This window comes from Chelonia mydas, chromosome 11 (genome assembly GCF_015237465.2).
Source record: "Chelonia mydas isolate rCheMyd1 chromosome 11, rCheMyd1.pri.v2, whole genome shotgun sequence".
NCBI lineage: Eukaryota > Metazoa > Chordata > Testudines > Cheloniidae > Chelonia > Chelonia mydas.
The window spans coordinates 43,415,959-43,429,662 of record NC_051251.2 but is presented as its reverse complement, the minus strand read 5'-3'; positions in this window follow the sequence as shown (position 1 = coordinate 43,429,662).

The window sequence follows — 13,704 nt, the reverse complement described above, 5'->3', positions numbered from 1 at the left end:
AGGACCTCACAGTTTGCTATTTTATGCTTCTCACAGGTTTAGGGCCAAATTTTCAGCCTCTAATTTTGAATACTAACATTTTGAGTATACAGTTAATGAATTTGCAGGCACAAACAGGTGGTATTGCATTTGTATGGACAAATGAAGTAATGGTAGAAATTGATTCATGAATAATTTTATGCTTGAAAAATGAGCTTTGATCCTGCAAAGTCTTACAATGGACTTAACTTTATGGACTGTGAGTAGTCTCATTGACTTGCACTGGACCCTAGAGATAAAAAAGGTGTTTCCGTATACCATGTTTTTTAAAAAATATGCATTTTAATGACAGGTTAGAATGGCTTCACACTTTGCAAGGTCAATCACTATACACATTACACATATACCACCTGTCGGGTGAAATGGCTTTAAAAAGACGGTTCTGGTCTATCAGGTAAATATTGGATACTTGGAGATGTGTATATATGTTAAATATACCATGCAAAATATCCTACATGGTTGCATATTTAACCATAGAGACTCATAGAGCAGAATTACTCCGATATCATTCTTATTTCATAGGTAAATAACCCACATTTTGTGCCTGATCCTGAAGTCAACTGGAGTTTTGCCTACATCAGGGTTGGACCTTGAAAGATTTTGTGTGTGTTTAAACAATGCAGTGAATTAAGTATTATCCTGAAATCTGGCTATTATGTTTGTCTGTTAAACTTTATTTAAATGTGGGTTTTTTTTGTATTTAGCAGTATGACACTATGTGGTTGGTTAAGCCAGGCTGGGTTGATTATCACTAAAGTGTTATTTATTTCTATTTTATTAAGCCCCTTTTTACATTCATGTTACTGGTTAATTTATACTTTTATTTCATGCACTAGTTGGCTTTACTGATTAATATGCCCCATGGCATTCAATAAAGCCAGGCAGAGGAGGAAATAAGAGTGGTATTAATTTCTAACATTGCTATAAATTTGCCTTAATAAAACTAGCTCAATAACACTGCAGTAGTAATACAATGGATGCCTCCAAATTGTTAGCAAAGACACAATTGAAAGAGTAACACATTTTTTCCTGAATTTAACATTGCTCTGGTACCTTTGTACGGGTGAAATTAGATTTTATCTATTACAATGTTAACTCCTCCTTTTACATGGTCCTCTAAGAACTGGTAAATATTAAAGTCACAAATGATTATTTTAATTCACTTCATTGGTTCTAAAGGTGCTTATATATTCTTTGGATTATGTGATCTTTTAAAAGTGGATAACTATTCACGACTTCTGCTTATCTAGTCCTGCAAGTTCACATATGCAGAAGATATTTGCTTTGGCATCTGAGCACAGTCATTCCCAGAACTGAAGATGCTCTAAACACTGACTTGATTAAGATGGCCAAATACTGTAGTTCGTGGCTTTTACAACCAAGTGTGACTGAGACAGTTTCAAGTGTGTTCCATATTTACAACACTAGAGCAGCCTAAGAACTGAATATGTTTCTCAATGGATATCGCTTGAAACACGAATCCCATCCAGTCTACTTCAGAGTAACCCTAGAGAGATCTCTCACATATCTTAACCACCTGAGAAAAACTGACTGGTTAAGATACCTTAGTCACATATCAACCTTCTAAGCAAATTGGCTAGCATTTCATGGGGAGAAAATGTTCAAAAATCTCTGATCAACCAGTTTAGCCCTCTATTACTCTGCAGCATGATGCTGTGCTCTGGTCTAGTTTCAATCATCTCATGTTAAGCTGGTTGACACACAACTATATTCAACTATGCAAATAGTAACTTGGATGATTAGACCCACACCAGTACCATGGCTTCCTGTGTTAAGCAACATCACTCCTCCACACATCCATCATGAGAATTCTACAACCAGAATGGTTGAGAATATCAGGCAAAGCAGAGCCTACCACAATAGACCTCTTGGACCACCCAAGAGTGCACCTGTTGCCAAAGTGCCCATTATGGGGCCATTTACCCCGCCCAGATTTCTCTGTGGCATTGATATGGTGTTAAGAATAGTCTGCAGCTGATGTCAGAAAACAGTCTCTTATAATTGACCGGACTGTGTGTGTACCCAGCTTTGATTTGCCAAGCCGGGCTCTTCTAAACAGATTTCAAATGGGACAGGATCAGTGTACAGCCACCCTTCACGCGTGGGGCCAATAAGGGGATCCCACATGTGGCTGTGGCCAAAGGCAGACAATGTCACCCATCATTGATGACTGCCCTCTGACCAGATTTAATGGTGGTCTGAGAGCTCTGCACTGATTGGTAAATTGGCTTGGCAAGCTCCACATCCAATAAGAAGATTCATGATGGCTGTTATCTCATCTGGCCATCAAAATTAGCTTTTAAAGTATCAGAAAGCATAAAAGATTCTGGAATGAGAGGCAAACAAAAGAAAAGTGGATTAATTGATTTTCTTTTGAGTAGTAAAATAATTACTGTTGATTTACATTTTGCAATTGATTTACATATTCCATTGCAGGAGAGGGGAATTCTTGAGAAAGTAAGACAACTAAGGACTCCCGAGTGGTAGAACACATTGGTTTGGTCTAATAACTGACCATTATTATGTAATTTGTCCCCTATATTTCATGTTGGTCCTATGATTATGATACCTAGGGTGTTATCATCACCTTACAAAAATATGTAGTTGTGTCAAACTTTTTGCCCACTCCATGCCCTACTTTGGCAAATTTCTATTGATATCATTGGAAGTTTTGACTGAGTAAATGCTTCACGATCCAGCCCTTATTTGTCCTACAGAACATAGTTTAAGCATTGTAGTTTGGCAACAGAAGTCAACATAAAAACATGAACAAAAATGTTTCATATATATATATAAATGAAAGTGTGTGTGTGTGTGTGTGTATGTTTATATCTATACCTTGCAAGATCTGGCCCTTAACAAATCACTGAACACATTATACAGAGCACCTGTGGGGAGAAAATGTGGCCTATGTTTAAAGGTTTAAAATAAATATATGTAAAATGTAACTTATTTTTACACTCAGAATGCTATCAAACAATGCTGTCATTTTAGTATATGTATTTGTTTGGTAGAATGTAGCGTATTGTCCAATGTTAGGCCCTGAACCTACAGTCAGATTTGCATAGGTCAAGGATCTGTCTATATGGATCCAATGGCAGGGTAAAGGCTTTATACATCTGTGTATAAAGCAATTAATTTTTCTAAATGGTGTCAGAAATTATAAAATAAATAACATTGCCTTATTTATTTAACATATAAATTATATGTCCAGAAATAAAGATATATCATTGAGTTTGCTTATATAGCACTGATATATTTTAATTATATTAAATAACTTAATTCAAGTGTTTTATAACCTTTTAATCATAGTCATTGAAGTTAGAAATGGAAATGACCTCTTTGATAATCTAGCCCACCTCCATGTCAATTCAGGTGTAACCCCTACACTACATTCTGTAATATTTTGTCCAGTCTACTCTTTTCTTGAAGGCTTCCAATTTTTCAGCTATATTTTCAACTTCCAATTTTCAATCCAAAATTAAATCTTTTTGTTTTGATCCAAGATATTAGCCAGTAATATGAATAGTAACATTCACTGTTACATTAGATATAATCCTTCATGCTTCAGCATGTATGCCAACCACTAACTGCCTGAGGTTGGGAAAAAACTTAACTATGGATGGCTTATTGCAGAATTGTACTTCATGGGTTGTCTTGCACCTTCCTGTGAAGCACCTTGTATATACTACTATAGGAGACAGGATGTTTGATTAACTAGACCATTGACCTGATCCAGTTTGGCAATTACTTTGTTTCTGAGAAGTGCTCAGCACCTGCATCACTTATTAATATGATGATTGATGCAGACTATTAGCACTCCTCAGCTATCATAGACATAAGCAGGAATTTTAGGATCAGGCCCATAATTTGTATTTGAGGTGGGTATATATAAAATAATCTAACTATGGGGCCACTTACCCTGCCCAGATTTCTCTGTGGTATTGATATGGTGTTAAGAATAGTCTGCAGCTGATGTCAGAAAACAGTCTCTTATAATTGACCGGACTGTGTGTGTCCCCAGCTTTGATTTGCCAAGCCGGGCCCTTCTAAACAGATTTCAAATGGGACAGGATCAGTGTGCAGCCACCCTTCACACCTGGGGCCAATAAGGGGATCCCACATGTGGCTGGACACTTTACAGGACACTTCAGCTTCTAGGCATGAACACAGGCAACAGTAATGTTAATAGTGGAAAAAGAGAGTGCACAGTTGTAATTCTCACACTATTTACTCAAATGCAAGAGTATTGCAAACATCAATTTTCTTGTGTTAAAGCACACCCATGCAGCGTAAGCAGCAGTGTTTGCAAGATGAGCGAGGGATGAGGGTGCAGGGAAATATGTTTGGGTAGTTAAGCATAATATTGACAATTAAATATGGAAAGATCTCCTTAGTTAATAGCGTCTAGGAAAAAAAGACATATAGGGATGCAAGTAAAACAACAAGGGTTAAGGCAACATCTTTTCATTTTCAGGGTTGGAAAGGGTTTTTCCCAAAAGCCAGCTATTTTAAAAGGACATACATAAAGAAAAGCAATTAAAGAATGGTGGGGAGGAGGGAGGCTAAACTACCCTGCCCCTGGTATTCCACTTATCTTAATATTGATGTTGAAACAAGAAGATTAATTTTTCCACTGAATGCATCCGATGAAGTGAGCTGTAGCTCACGAAAGCTTATGCTCAAATAAATTTGTTAGTCTCTAAGGTGCCACAAGTACTCCTTTTCTTTTTAAGAAGATTAATGTTGTTTCAACTTTTCTCTTACTTGGTCTATTACCAGTAAAGACTGTTAATTTTTCTTTGTACATCCATATAAGGCAACTGTGCTTGTTTAGAAGGAACAGTGGTTTTCTTTCTTTCTTTCTTTCTTTCTTTCTTTCTTTCTTTCTTTCTTTCTCCCTCAAAGGAAATATTTACCATTTTTTCCATTCTTTCCCTTCACAGAGTTTTCCTCCCCATCCTATATATTTATATGAAATTAAAGGTGTTGTCTTTATTTATAGCTTGGCAATAAATATAATTTATTTCTATACCTTTTTTCTTTATGGCTCAGTCCTGAAAAAGGAATTGCAGTCAAAACATTGTTGCTAAGTTTTATATTTTCAGTCATGCATTTAAGTCACTTTTGTTGCAGAAGGAATAGATCACTTTACAGATGACATTTTCTGGGAACCAAAACTTAAAATGTAAAAACAATGTAGCCAAAACCCGTCCATAACTGCTAAAAGAACACACATTGAATACAATAAAGCCAAACAGTCATAAATGTCTCATTAAAATATTTTCTGGACATCAAAAGTAAATCCCCCCTATGATTGATGCTGTTGAAAGGCTGCATATTACATAATCTGGGATTTTGCACTGATAATGTTCATTACATGTCTGAATCAATCTTTATTGGGCTTTCCTTGAGAGGAAAAAAATTATAAATGAAAACTTCAGTTAGTACAAATAATGAATAATGTCTTCAATGTCAATGAATTGTAGAGCTATATGTGGAAAGAACACTTGATGATTATCATTGCCCTATTCTGTTGAGTGTCCGACTTTATACCAAGACGTCCTGACAATGTATTTTAAGGACATGGAAACAAACTTAATTAAGTGTGCAATGGAATAACTCCACAGTGCAAGGTTTTTTATTTTTTTGAATGTTGGCTAGACGATTTATATTTCCGAGCCACAGGGTGGCGCCATTACCCACTGCTCCGTATTCCGAATACTCGCTCCGCCCCCCACCCTTCCTCTGCACTTCGAGAAGCTGCTGATTTTCCATGCATGAGGCGAGGCAGCTCAATGGATCAATATGATTGATGTGCAATAAACCCTAAGATCTGTTAAAATATGCAATAAGTTTGACGTTATGCGATACAATTATGGTAATATGATCACTGGGCAAGGATCATTATGGGATCATTGCACTGAAAAGGGGATTGCTCTCTGCCTGCAATGCAGCTTCCCCCAGCCCAACAATTTGCATTCAACTGCAACATCCTGAATCTTTGCAGCGTATTATTGCGCTGGAACTCTAGTGCAAAAAAGTGCATGCAAATAGTCAGATTCTTGTTTGGGAGTGAGGGGAGATGATATGATTTGCATGGAGCCATAATTCTTTTCCTCATGTACGTTTACATATTTGTTTTAAATCCTGCTTGAAAGGCAGGTGAAGGGAAATATTTTGCCCCATAAATTGTGGAAAATTAATCTCAGCTGATGGCTCCTGTAGGACGCAGGGATGGTACGCAGTTTAAATGAAACCCTGTGCGGGCTGGAGCAGAGGATAAGTTTGGGAATATTTTTCTTCCTGTCTGCCTGGAGTTTATGGACCCTTGAACTGGAGGCACAGCTCAAGAAAGACGAGTTTTATTCCGGCGCCTGTCACATCAACCTTGCCTCTTACGCGTGATAATAATAATACCCCCCGCCCTGACATCAACGTGTGGGGAAGATAGCAGACAAAAGGATCGCGCTGCCAATAAAGGTTAAATAACAAATGAAAATCCATGGGATCAGATTATTTCCAACCACCTCCCTAGTCCCCTCTGCCTACCCCAGTTAAATAAACGTTGTCTTTCAGATCCGAGCTAAAAACAAAGGCCAGTTTTGTTGTGTGTGTGTTTTTTTTAAACAGACATTTGCAGAAATCCTTGCCCTCTTTTGGCCGCACTAGCAGCGGCTTTATTGGAGGCGCCTGGGAGCGCGTGGATGTGGTTTGCCGCAATTCAGCGCAGGTACAAAACTCCACTCTTAACTGCGCAGTGCAGGCACCCATTGTTAATTGCAAAGGTGGACAGCCTTTTTAATTAAAAATCAGTGGGTCTGATTTTATTGGGCCTTGCTTAGGTTGATGCAAGAGAACCACACATTTTCTTTCTTTGTATTTAATTAACGTTTTGGTGAAATAAATAACTGGCACTTAGGTGTGTGTTCAGTAGAGTGCTGAGAGATTAGTACAGATTAGTTGTGAATAATTCTCAGTGCTGGAATTTCTGTGCTCTCTATAATACAGTTTGTAGAAAGTTATTGAAAGCGCTCTCATTTTGCAGAATAGGGACCACTTGTGGCAGTGGCACTGCTGCACCTACCACCTTCACCAGCTCCCCTCCCCAAAAATCCACCAACCTTTGAGAGTAGGACCTTAAAGTTTGCTCTAATACCCTGTCCCTACCCATCACATTTTGTTGGTTTAGGGAGGGTACAGGGCTTTGTGTCTTCAGCACTACATCTGAGGTGATACTGCTCCTTTTCATGATTATTTTTATCATATTTTTGTTAGAGAAAATAAATAGGAAAAAAAAGTTTCTCTACACAACTACACTAGGCAGTTGCTACAAAAAGCAGGTTTTCTTGAAAACTGGAATATGCTCTTCTAAACTGCAGCAAAAAGGACTATTTCTGGCATTGATTACTTGGATGGGGGGAGGGAGAAGGGAGTAAGATGGGAGTGACAGAAGGGGTAGCTGAGAAATACATTACTGTAAATAATATAAATCTCTAGGAGCAATACACTTTTCACCTCTGGGTGCCACTGTTCAACTGTTTCTTGTTCAGTGACCATCTGTCTGGAAGTCCAGCATTTACCAGAGAAATATTCCTGAAAGAAGCTATTAAAGAGACATTTCCTATATCTCTGATTATCTGAGATACAGTTTTTCAACATATGGATGTTAGTTATGCACTGTTCTGATATATCTATTTACATACTAAAAGATGAACTAGTAAACTGAGGAAGATTCATGTTTGCCCTATTTAATGAACAGAGTAGTCTGATTCTTTGAATCTTCTCTTCACTTTTTGGCTAGAGGTTGAAATTTAGGTGTTATGTACTCTGATATAAATTTGTGTGCATATTTATTAAATTGTTAAATTTATTCTCATATTCCAGTTGATCTAAATTCTGTTAGAATGCCAGCATTAATTTGCTTTATTGCTCACAAACTAGTTAATCTAAAAATCTATTGACTGATATCATCCCTTTCCCACTACTGTGGAACTGTTAATATTCAGAGCAAAATTAATTGCATTCTGTGTATCCAGCTGTTCCACCAAATTAATTATACTGTTTCTTCTATAAACTGTGCCAGGCCAGAACACATTGTTGAATTGCACTGGACCACATCTCAGAATTGTGCTGTGACTTATTCTAGCCAAGCAGACATCTCCTCTAAACAGTAGAAGGCAAGCAGTTTAACTCCTTCTCTGCTACAGGGCTGCATGTTTTGGCACCAGTTTTTAAAGAACATCCATTGAGATCAATAGCGTGCAAGGTCACACCTGGTATGTCCTACTGCACTGGAGAGGACCACTACAAACTACCTTGGCCTGCGGCTTTTTCAACCCATTTTTTCAACCCATTTGTCACTTTAAGCCAACAATCCTGTTAAGATTTGCCTATATATACAAACTCACAATAGTTTTATGATAGCCTTTATAAATAAGCACACACTCGGTATAATAATATCTTCATAATATATGTCCTGTGCTGGAGAGCTCTGTTCTTCCCTTTTATGGGATGAAACTGGTGATCTAATATGTCTTTCATTCTTAAGTACTAAACTCTATGCTAAATTCTATACATGTATTTTTTTCCCCAGTGTCAGAGGAAAAATTCAGAATGAAACATCTGTTAAAAATTAACTTAGTCCCAGATCTGTACATTTTTCTATCTAGTTACATTTGGAAAATCCTAAATAAAGAATATTTTGAAAGAAAAGAATTTAACTTTATCCTGGGAACATGCAGTTCAGGTTTTGAAAGGGGAAACATGTAATAAAGTCTGTTTTAAATGAAACTGGTAAGGCAGTAAAATACGTAAGTGGAAACTTTGAGGAAACTGGCAATGAGAAACTGGAAATCAAGCAGTAATTTAAGTTTCACTCCACCACCCTTTGCATGTGTGAGTACAAAGGAGAGACTGGGCATGAGTGTGAGTCAGAGCCCTCCTCTCAGGAACCAGAGGGACAGAGATTCCCAGCATCTGTTTCCTTAACTATCACCCAGAGGATACTGGTGGTAAATCACAGTGAGTAAAAATAGAATCAGAAGACTAGCTCAAAACAAATGAGATACTGTATTATGCAGTATATTTAATAATGTATCTGTATGTATCACTCTCTTGCTCAACCTTTATCAATTTACAAACTCTATGTGTCAAATCCATTTTATGTTCAAGCAGATTGTTGTTATTAAAACTGCAAATGTGGACACTTAGGATTTCCCAAAGAGAACAGTCTGCCAAATCTGTTTAATAGCTAGCAGAGTTAAAGAACTCATATCTTTTAAACAAGTATACGGAAAGAGTTTATTTAGACATGGAAAGCCAGATCCTTTGGTAGTATAAATCATTATGCTGATTTGCATCAACCGTGATTCTGGCCCAGAGATTCCATTGAAAGAGTGAATTTGGAGTCATTATGTTTTACATGGCCCACTGATGTACAGAAAATTCCCAAGCCATCAGTACAGGATAAATCGGAATACAGATACTCACTTGCCTTGCAGGGCTGTAGGGTGGTTTAATTAAATTGCTGTGGGTGCAAAGAATTATCATCATCCATCAGAGTTTTCAGTGTGTACATAGGTACAAAATGTTTTAAATAATATTTTACTCACTTATTAAACTCCTGACATTTTACAAAAATGTTAAAGGCTATCTTTCTGAACAGGATTCTCCTGTTCTTCAGCACACAGAACTGGATGAGTTACTGTAAGCAGTATTGTAATTAGCAATGGTTCATTCCTGAATATAAAGGAATAATGCTTCTGGGGCCTTTCGATGAAAAGCTCAAGTGTTTATATTAGAAACAGGCATGTATGTTTAAATAAACTAAATTAGATATTTCTTGGACCTGGTTGCATTTATAATATTTTATTAAATTATAGTTGCAGATTTTCAACAAATACAGCAGCTTTAATAAATGAGATTAAGTGGGAAAAGTTAACAGTATGTAATGGAATTGATCCACTAAATTAGTATTGACACCTTAGTGGCTACCTTTAAACATACATTATTATCAGGAGAGAATGTAACCTATCTGCTTGTCTTTAATATGTTGTTTCTGCATATTTCAAGGATACACTTTTTGTCTTGTTTATTCATCATGAAAAGTCTTGGCATTACTGCATTAATTTAGTTTTGTTTCCAATTCAAGATGTTTTAGGAAAAGCCAATTCTTCTAAAGAAATCTTTTATAATTCATTTATATAGTATTTAGATAGGTCTAAAAAGACTCTTGGTGTTGATTAATGTGTTTTGTTAGAACAGTTACACTTTGCTGACAAAAACATAATATTCAGAGAGTAGAACTTGCACTGAGGATCAGAGGCAGCCCATCTCTCAGTATTATTATGTACAGTGAATGTGATTTAAATCAGTAGGTACTGATAGTGAAGTGGCAGAACAGAAATATGCTGCCATATTGAGATTCAGATTTAGATTTATTCAAATTTGCTTTAATCCCAGAGAAATTTTGAGTTTGAGAGTCTCACAATTCAGAGTCTCAATCTTCAAAATCTGAAATTAATACAGGCTTTGTTCAGATTCTGAAAAATAATTGCTTTAATGTGTATTTCAAAATTTTGAAAATTACTTTTATTTAATTTACAACTAACAATCAACAACTTATTATTTTGCTTTCATAATTATTTGTATCTTAACTATGCAGTTGTGCACAATCCAGTCTTTTTAATTGATCAGAATAATCTTCTTGAAGTACTTTTCTTTGACATTTATATAATTTAGAATCTTAGTCTCATGGGACAAAGTCTAAGTTTTAATGGAATATTTCTTTTACATTTGTCTATGTAAATACATTTGAATTATTATTATTTAATATTCATATTTATGCTCATATCATAGGATCAGGGAGCAATTCTATATAGATTCTGATCTTGCTCTCATCACAGTAGTATTTCTACTGTACAGTACTTACCATTATACCACATATGTATATACACAAATATATATACATATATATAAATATACACATATATAATACAAATGATGATGTGGGATCCCTGCCTTGAAGAAGTGAATCCCACTTTCATTTTATTATGAGGTAAACCCATCAATGTCATAGAATCATAGAATATCAGGGTTGGAAGGGACCTCAGGAGGTCATCTAGTCCAACCCCCTGCTCAAAGCAGGACCAATCCCCAATTAAATCATCCCAGCCAGGGCTTTGTCAAGCCTGACCTTAAAAACTTCTAAGGAAGGAGATTCTACCACCTCCCTAAGTAACACATTCCAGTGTTTCACCACTCTCCTAGTGAAAAAGTTTTTCCTAATATCCAACCTAAACCTCCCCCACTGCAACTTGAGACCATTACTCCTTGTCCTATCCTCTTCTACCACTGAGAATAGTCTAGAACCATCCTCTCTGGAACCACCTCTCAGGTAGATGAAAGCAGCTATCAAATCCCCCCTCATTCTTCTCTTCTGCAGACTAAACAATCCCAGTTCCCTCAGCCTCTCCTCATAAGTCATGTGTTCCAGACCCCTAATCATTTTTGTTGCCCTTCGCTGGACTCTCTCCAATTTATCCACATCCTTCTTGTAGTGTGGGGCCCAAAACTGGACACAGTACTCCAGATGAGGCCTCACCAATGTCGAATAGAGGGGAACGATCACGTCCCTCGATCTGCTCGCTATGCCCCTACTTATACATCCCAAAATGCCATTGGCCTTCTTGGCAACAAGGGCACACTGCTGACTCATATCCAGCTTCTCGTCCACTGTCACCCCTAGGTCCTTTTCCGCAGAACTGCTGCCTGGCCATTCGGTCCCTAGTCTGTAGCTGTGCATTGGGTTCTTCCGTCCTAAGTGCAGGACCCTGCACTTATCCTTATTGAACCTCATCAGATTTCTTTTGGCCCAATCCTCCAATTTGTCTAGGTCCCTCTGTATCCTATCCCTGCCCTCCAGCGTATCTACCACTCCTCCTAGTTTAGTATCATCCGCAAATTTGCTGAGAGTGCAATCCACACCATCCTCCAGATCATTTATGAAGATATTGAACAAAACCGGCCCCAGGACCGACCCCTGGGGCACTCCACTTGACACTGGCTGCCAACTAGACATGGAGCCATTGATCACTACCCGTTGAGCCCGACAATCTAGCCAACTTTCTACCCACCTTATAGTGCATTCATCCAGCCCATACTTTTTTAACTTGCTGACAAGAATACTGTCAGCACTTTACTGCCCCCTGTTTGACCCCATCTAGTTTACCTGGCAAGAAAGCTAAAGTGCTTTGTTTTCATGTTTTTTTTTCCCTTGAGATAGCTCACATGTCAGTCATGCTGAGGTAAAAAACCAAATCCTCATATAGCAGTGAAGACAAGACCTTAGTTGTTTAAGGGCAGTTATAACTTGTGCTGGTATTTTCCTGTGTTTTCCACAGCTGTGTGGAACCCCATTTTGGTATGTTTGCTGCCTGTCTGTATTGTACCACTTTTAGGTGTTTATCCATCTAAAATGATTTTGATGCTTCTTTTGATACTGCCTTGTGACATTCTTCTGCACAAAACCCCCTGACATCTGTCATTTCTGTGGCAAGAGGGAGACCCTGGTGTACATCTACAGAGGATGCGTCAGAGTGCAGCCCATCTTCTGGCTCTTCCAGAACCTCTTACTGAGTTTCTGGTTAAACTTTCCCCCACATCTCCTGATCTACGCACACCCCAACCTTGGCCCCACAAAGTCACGGGATCTCCCCATCAACTTCCTCCTGGCACTGGCCAAGATAGAAGCTGAAAGGGGTCGGGGTGCCCTGCAATTGTGGGGCCTATTTCTTGTCTCTTGTCTGCTCACATCTCTCGGGAGAGTTCCTTTGGGCAGTGTCCACTGACTCCTTAAATGCCTGTGAGGAGCGGTGGGCGCTGTCTCAGATTCTCTACTCGGTGTCCCTTTCTGGTTCCTTGATTTTCAACCTTTGACCTCACCCCTGTTCCTGTTTTTTCTTTGTTGTCCCCCAGTAATCAATTGGAGCTTGGACTTAATTGTTCCTCTCCCTTAATTGTGGGGGAGGGCACTTAGTTATGGGCAAGCCTAGACTTGCGGGCACCAGTACTTCAAAGAGTACACAGCTTCCAACTTCACAGACAACAGCCTCCTTCACTACATAAACCCCCCAAGCCTGACTCCTGTCCCCTCTGCATTCAAATCAGGCAGCTTCTTCCTCCTCATTGCCTGGGTCCAGCAGGAGATGGAGGGAGAGGGATGGAGTAGGGGAACATTAAGAGCACAGGAGAGACATGTTCCCTGCCCTCATTTCCAGTACCTGCCACCTGGGCTGCCAGCAGCCCAGAGTTGAAATTTCAGGGAAAGTTGTGCTCAGCCCCAGGCTGGAGTCTGCTCAGTGTGGATTGACTCCTCAAAGGTTTTAGCTTTGAATGCCACCCCGCCACCTCCAGGTGTGGGGAAACTTGATGGGACCACTGATGATTGGCACAGTCTCATTAGAAGGGGGAAGGAGCGCACAGCCTGGGGGAATCCGGGGTGGCCCCTCATCCTCCAAAGGCTCTATCCACATCTATCTTTTGGAGGATGAGGAGAGCTATTGGTCCCTCGCTCTCCCATTTCATTAATTTAAACCCTATTACCCTCCCTCTTATAACTGTAGTTTCAGAGCTGCGCTTCGC